A 6,489-nucleotide genomic window follows, 5' to 3' on the forward strand; every position below is an offset into this window, starting at 1 on the left:
TGGGTGTGAGTGTACCTGCAGTGTGTGAGTCACATCAAGAGTGGGACTGTGGAGTATGCATACAGTGTCTGGAGACCTGGAAACTCCCAAGCTAGCAGTATGATTGTGCCGGAATGATACAAGTTGATGAGACTGAAATAATGACAGAGGGGGGAGGAATGAAGGGCAGGGAGAGAGGGAGTGCAGATAAGGAAGGTGGGGAGGAAGAGGGATAAAGAAGGGAAGAAGCGAGAGGCGTGGAAGGAGGGCACAGGTGGAATACGAGAGCCTGTGGTTCTCCAGGTTTCTAATAATGTGATGCAATGTTTGCCTGATAAGAACTGATAAAAGACTTCTGCCGAAACCCGGGATCGAACCAGGGACCTTTAGATCTTCAGTCTAACGCTCTCCCAACTGAGCTATTTCGGCGACCATGTATTCCTGTGTGATCATAATGATTTTACTGCAGATACCGTGGGGGGCATGTACAGGCCTAAAGTGTTCACAGGTTTTACCCCAGACGCACAGGACTCTCCGCCAGGGTCACAGGACTCTCCGCCAGGGTCAGAGAGCTCATTACCAGGGCCACAGGTCTCCTCCCCAGGGTCACAGGACAGCCCCAGGTTCAGAGGTCTCACCCCAGGTACACGGGTCTCACCCCAGATTCAAAGGTATCATCCTCATGGTCACAATTCTCACTCCAGGGTCACAGGGTTCACCCCTAGTGTCACAGGACTCATCCACCACCACCATCACTCCCTCCCTTACACTGACAAGCCTCGCCGGGGGTCGCTGCCTCCTCCCAGCACTGAAGACCAGAGACTGAGCTGACATTTTAAGCAGTAACTCCATCGATGCTCCGACTCTTCCCGAAGATCAACCACATCCGAGCAGGAGAAACTGCCCCTGACCTAACCCCGGCCCCTCTTCCCCTCTATCGGGACCCTCAGAGACCTCACTCGGTGCTTGCACACCGACCCCTTCCCCTCCATGGGACCCTCGGAGACCTCACTCTGTAACCTCCACATTCCCCCCTTCTCTCCAGGGCCAATTCGGTGTCTGACCCGTCAGACCTCACTCAGCCCCTCCATTCCGCGCAGCCTTCTCACCAGGGCCCGGTTGGTGTCTGACCCGTCAGAACTCACTCAGTAACCTCCACACTGGCCGCCTTCTCACCAGGGCCCCTTCGGTGTCTGACTCGTCAGACTTCACTCAGTCCTTCAACACTGACCCCTTCTCACCAGGGCCCGGTAGGTGTCTGACCTGTCAGACCTCACTCAGTAACCTCCACACTGGCCGCCTTCTCTGCAGGGCCCCTTCGGTGTCTGATCTTACTCAGACCCTCCACACCGCCCCCTTCTCACCAGGGCCCGGTTGGTGTCTGACTCGTCAGATCTCACTCCACGGGTGATTCAAGCATCGAACCCACCGTCGATAACGGCCCGGCCTCTGTCCTTTTCGGCCCTCGTCATTGCCTCCGGGGTGTAAGCGTGGGGATGTCCAGGGTAACAGGAGGTGTGATGTCCCCACCACCCCCGCAGAGGGGACTTTCTCTTTCAGACGTTCCCCAGACACTGACTGACCAAAGAGGACAGACACAACCTGTCACACGGCCTCACAGTGAGCACACAACCAGGGGGTCGATGTGAATCCGAACCCCCCTGATAAGTAGGAGCCCCCTGGCGGGGAGCTCGGACACTGCGCCTCTTCCTGTGCCATAAACCTTGATGCCCTTTCAGCTGCTCTGGAACAAACACATCTGCCCCACCCCGGACCGGGCATTATCCCTCATTAGTGTCACACCGTGAGTGTGACGTATTCATTATTTGGTGCCTGTGGTCTTTAAGAGACTGAAAAGTACTGTGAGCCGCAGAAAAGAGAAACACTTCTGATGCCAGTGGGCAATAGTTTAATACACCCCTGTAGGTGGAATACATTTTCATATTTGCTCCTCGGAATCCCTTGGGTTCCAGGTGAAATGGGGCCACACATGTATGAAGGTGACAGACCCACAGGGAGGCCTCTCGCACAGTATTCTTGGTACATGATTGAAGTTTCCTTCTCCTTCGGCTTTTGAATAAAAGGAAACAGACACCTTGTGAAAACAGAAGTGCTGCTGTCTGGAGCTCTGTACCCTACCTCACACATGTCCACATTCCACTGACATCTGAGTGGCTCGTTGGTCTAGGGGTATGATTCTCGCTTCGGGTGCGAGAGGTCCCGGGTTCAAATCCCGGACGAGCCCTCCTTGGAATTCTTTTTTTAAATTAAAAAAAGCAGATGCTTCAAGTGGTTTATCAAACAACATCATCTTTTAAAAAGACCCTGGCCTGGTTTCGGATTTTAATCCAGAATATGTCACACTCATCCCAACACTCAGATGTGTGTGTGTGTTGGGTGGGGGGCGGGGGTGCCTACACCTGCCACATCAGCAGCCAAGAGAGGATTTCTCTTACATGCAGTTGAAACTCACCTTGGGCGCTACACTTCGTGGAGCTGTTGAGTGAGCTGTGTGGGCGCACGTGAGTGTGAGCCACGCTAGGAAAAGTGCGCTGGACACAGTGCTTAATTTGTGCTTGTTTCCGGTGCTGAGCACCGACACTTATTTTTGAGGGCCGGGGCTTATTCTTCTGCCTCTAGCATTTGCTGCGAGAAAAAGACACAAATGAGGAAGACGAAGGAAGGGAACAACGAAAAAGTGTCACAAAGGGAGAAAGCTGCAAGAGTGAGCTGAAGGGGCAGGAAGTGGCTTTATATGGATTGAAGAGGCCTGAGATGGGTTCAGGATTACGCTGCAGCCGCGTATTTAAGAGGAGGGCTGTGGGCACCGGCAGCTTTTTATTTACAAATTAAGCACTGGCTGGACAGTAAGAGCTGCAGAGGCCCTCCTCCTACAGGGGGCGCTCCTCTGAGACCTGCCAAAGTTATAACTTTTATGACCGTATTTAAAAGGGGCATTTTCTGTGCCACCGACGGTAAGTCTGAATGGTGCATTCCACGGTGCAGCTGTCCGGGCGTCCTCCGTGGCACATTAAAGGTGAAATGACACAATCATTCTGGTGAACGTGTCCGTTCCGATTGGCAGGTGCCGTGCCAACGTCGGGGTACATTGGGTGGCACAATAACCCCCGTAGATGCGCTTCCTGGGGCTATTCCGCAGAGCAGTCCTCTTGCTAGGCATGTGCCAGGGCCGGACTGCCCGCTCGGTCCCCTGGCACTGCCATGCGGGCTGCATGGGAAAGAGTTTGGCTTGAACTTTTTGCCCAGACTGAGCTGATCCTCGTTTCCATTCCGGTCCCTGTATATTTGGTGCCACCGTAATTGTCACGCACACTATATAGGGTTATTCTGAACCACGGTGCTGTGATGGGCATATTCTGGGCACAGGGATCTGCATACTCTGTACCACGAGGTAAAAGAAACACTAGTGCAAATAGAAGAATCGATGCTTAAAAGTGTGCATCAGTGTACACTACACACACACAGTGAGTGAGAGCAGTGTGTGTCCTGAGTTACAGACGCACAGTGAGTGAGAGCAGAGTGTGTCCTGAGTTATAGACACACAGTGAGAGTAGAGTGTGGCCTGAGTGAGAGTAGAGTGTGTTCTGAGTTATAGGCACAAAGTGAGTGAGAGCAGTGTGTGTCCTGAGTTATAGACGCACAGTGAGTGAGAGTAGAATGTGTCCTGAGTTATAGACGCACAGTGAGTGAGAGCAGAGTGTGTCCTGAGTTATAGACACACAGTGAGTGAGAGTAGTGTGTCCTGAGTTATAGATGCACACAGCGAGTGAGAGCAGAGTGTGTCCCGAGTTATAGACACACAGTAAGTGAGAGAAGAGGGTGTCCAGAGTTATAGACGCACAGTGAGTGAGAGCAAAGTGTGTCCTGAGTTATAGACACACAGTGAGTGAGAGTAGTGTGTCCTGAGTTATAGACACACAGTGAGTGAAAGTAGTGTGTCACGAGTTATAGACACACAGTGAGAGTAGAGTGTGGCCTGAGTGAGAGTAGAGTGTGTTCTGAGTTATAGGCACAAAGTGAGTGAGAGTAGAATGTGTCCTGAGTTATAGATGCACAGTGAGTGAGAGCAGAGTGTGTCCTGAGTTATAGACACACAGTGAGTGAGAGTAGTGTGTGTCTTGAGTTATAGACACACAGTGAGTGAGAGTAGAATGTGTCCTGAGTTATAGATGCACAGTGAGTGAGAGCAGAGTGTGTCCTGAGTTATAGACACACAGTGAGTGAGAGTAGTGTGCCCTGAGTTATAGACGCACACAGTGAGTGAGAGCAGAGTGTGTCCTAAGTTATAGACACACAGTGAGTGAGAGCAGAGTGTGTCCTGAGTTATAGACACACAGTGAGTGAGAGTAGTGTGTCCTGAGTTATAGACGCACACAGTGAGTGAGAGCAGAGTGTGTCCTAAGTTATAGACACACAGTGAGTGAGAGCAGAGTGTGTCCTAAGTTATAGACACACAGTGAGTGAGAGCAGAGTGCGTCCCGAGTTATAGACACACAGTAAGTGAGAGCAGAGGGTGTCCAGAGTTATAGACACACAGTGAGTGAGAGTAGAGTGTGTCCTTAAGTACACAGACACACAGTGAGTGAGAGTAGTGTGTCCTGAGTTATAGACATAAAGTGAGTGAGAGCAGAGTGTGTCCTGACTTATAGACACACACAGTGAGTGAGAGCAGAGTGTGTCCTTAAGTACACAGTGAGTGAGAGTAGAGGGTGTCCTGAGTTATAGACACAGTGAGTGAGAGTAGTGTGTCACATGTTATAGACGCACACAGTGAGTGAGAGCAGAGTGTGTCACGAGTTATAGACGCACACAGTGAGTGAGAGCAGAGTGTGTCCTGAGTTATAGACACGCAGTGAGTGAGAGTAGAGTGTGTTCTGAGTTATAGACACACACAGTGAGAGTAGAGTGTGTCCTGAGTGGGAGTAGAGTGTGTCCTGAGTTATAGACACACAGTGAGTGAGAGTAGAGTGTGTCCTGAGTTATAGACGCACAGCGAGTGAGAGCAGAGTGTGTCCTGAGTTATAGACGCACAGTGAGTGAGAGTAGAGTGTGTCCCCGGTTATAGACACACAGTGAGTGAGAGTAGAGTGTGTCCTGAGTTATAGACACACAGTGAGTGAGAGCAGAGTGTGTCCTGAGTTATAGACACGCAGTGAGTGAGAGTAGAGTGTGTTCTGAGTTATAGACACACACAGTGAGAGTAGAGTGTGTCCTGAGTGGGAGTAGAGTGTGTCCTGAGTTATAGACACACAGTGAGTGAGAGTAGTGTGTGTCCTGAGTTATAGACGCACAGTGAGTGAGAGTAGAATGTGTCCTGAGTTACAGACGCACAGCGAGTGAGAGCAGAGTGTGTCCCGAGTTATAGACACACAGTGAGTGAGAGTAGTGTGTCCTGAGTTATAGACGCACACAGTGAGTGAGAGTAGAGTGTGTCCTGAGTTATAGACGCACAGTAAGTGAGAGAAGAGGGTGTCCAGAGTTATAGACACACAGTGAGTGAGAGTAGTGTGTCCTGAGTTATAGACGCACACAGTGAGTGAGAGTAGAGTGTGTCCTGAGTTATAGACGCACAGTAAGTGAGAGCAGAGGGTGTCCAGAGTTATAGACACACAGTGAGTGAGAGTAGAGTGTGTCCTGAGTTATAGACGCACAGTGAGTGAGAGTAGAATGTGTCCTGAGTTACAGACGCACAGTGAGTGAGAGTAGTGTGTCCTGAGTTATAGACACACAGTGAGTGAGAGTAGTGTGTCCTGAGTTATAGACGCACACAGTGAGTGAGAGTAGAGTGTGTCCTGAGTTACAGACGCACAGCGAGTGAGAGCAGAGTGTGTCCCGAGTTATAGACACACAGTGAGTGAGAGTAGTGTGTCCTGAGTTATAGACGCACACAGTGAGTGAGAGTAGAGTGTGTCCTGAGTTATAGACGCACAGTAAGTGAGAGCAGAGGGTGTCCAGAGTTATAGACACACAGTGAGTGAGAGTAGAGTGTGTCCTTAAGTACACAGACACACAGTGAGTGAGAGTAGTGTGTCCTGAGTTATAGACATACAGTGAGTGAGAGCAGAGTGTGTCCTGAGTTATAGACGCACACAGTGAGTGAGAGCAGAGTGTGTCCTTAAGTACACAGACACACAGTGAGTGAGAGTAGAGTGTGTCTTGAGTTATAGACGCACAGTGAGTGAGAGTAGAATGTGTCCTGAGTTACAGACGCACAGTGAGTGAGAGCAGAGTGTGTCCTGAGTTATAGGCACACAGTGAGTGAGAGCAGTGTGTGTCCTTAAGTACACAGACACACAGTGAGTGAGAGTAGAGTGTGTCCTGAGTTACAGACGCACAGTGAGTGAGAGCAGAGTGTGTCCTGAGTTATAGACACACAGTGAGTGAGAGTAGTGTGTCCTGAGTTATAGGCACACAGTGAGTGAGAGCGGAGTGTGTCCTTAAGTACACAGACACACAGTGAGTGAGAGTAGAGGGTGTCCTGATTTACAG

The 6,489-nt window shown here is 50.5% G+C and overlaps 2 non-coding genes across 2 annotated transcripts; one reads left to right on the top strand and one right to left on the bottom strand.

Moving 5' to 3' along the window:
* Positions 1 to 335: 335 nt before the first annotated feature.
* On the bottom strand, positions 336 to 408 carry TRNAF-GAA (transfer RNA phenylalanine (anticodon GAA)). Its single transcript has one exon. It is a non-coding gene; the product is annotated as a tRNA-Phe (tRNA).
* Positions 409 to 2,152: 1,744 nt separating this feature from the next.
* Positions 2,153 to 2,224, top strand: TRNAP-CGG (transfer RNA proline (anticodon CGG)). The gene has a single exon. It is a non-coding gene; the product is annotated as a tRNA-Pro (tRNA).
* Positions 2,225 to 6,489: the final 4,265 nt, after the last annotated feature.

Source organism: Pleurodeles waltl, unplaced genomic scaffold (genome assembly GCF_031143425.1).
Source record: "Pleurodeles waltl isolate 20211129_DDA unplaced genomic scaffold, aPleWal1.hap1.20221129 scaffold_67, whole genome shotgun sequence".
NCBI classification, from domain to species: Eukaryota; Metazoa; Chordata; class Amphibia; order Caudata; family Salamandridae; genus Pleurodeles; species Pleurodeles waltl.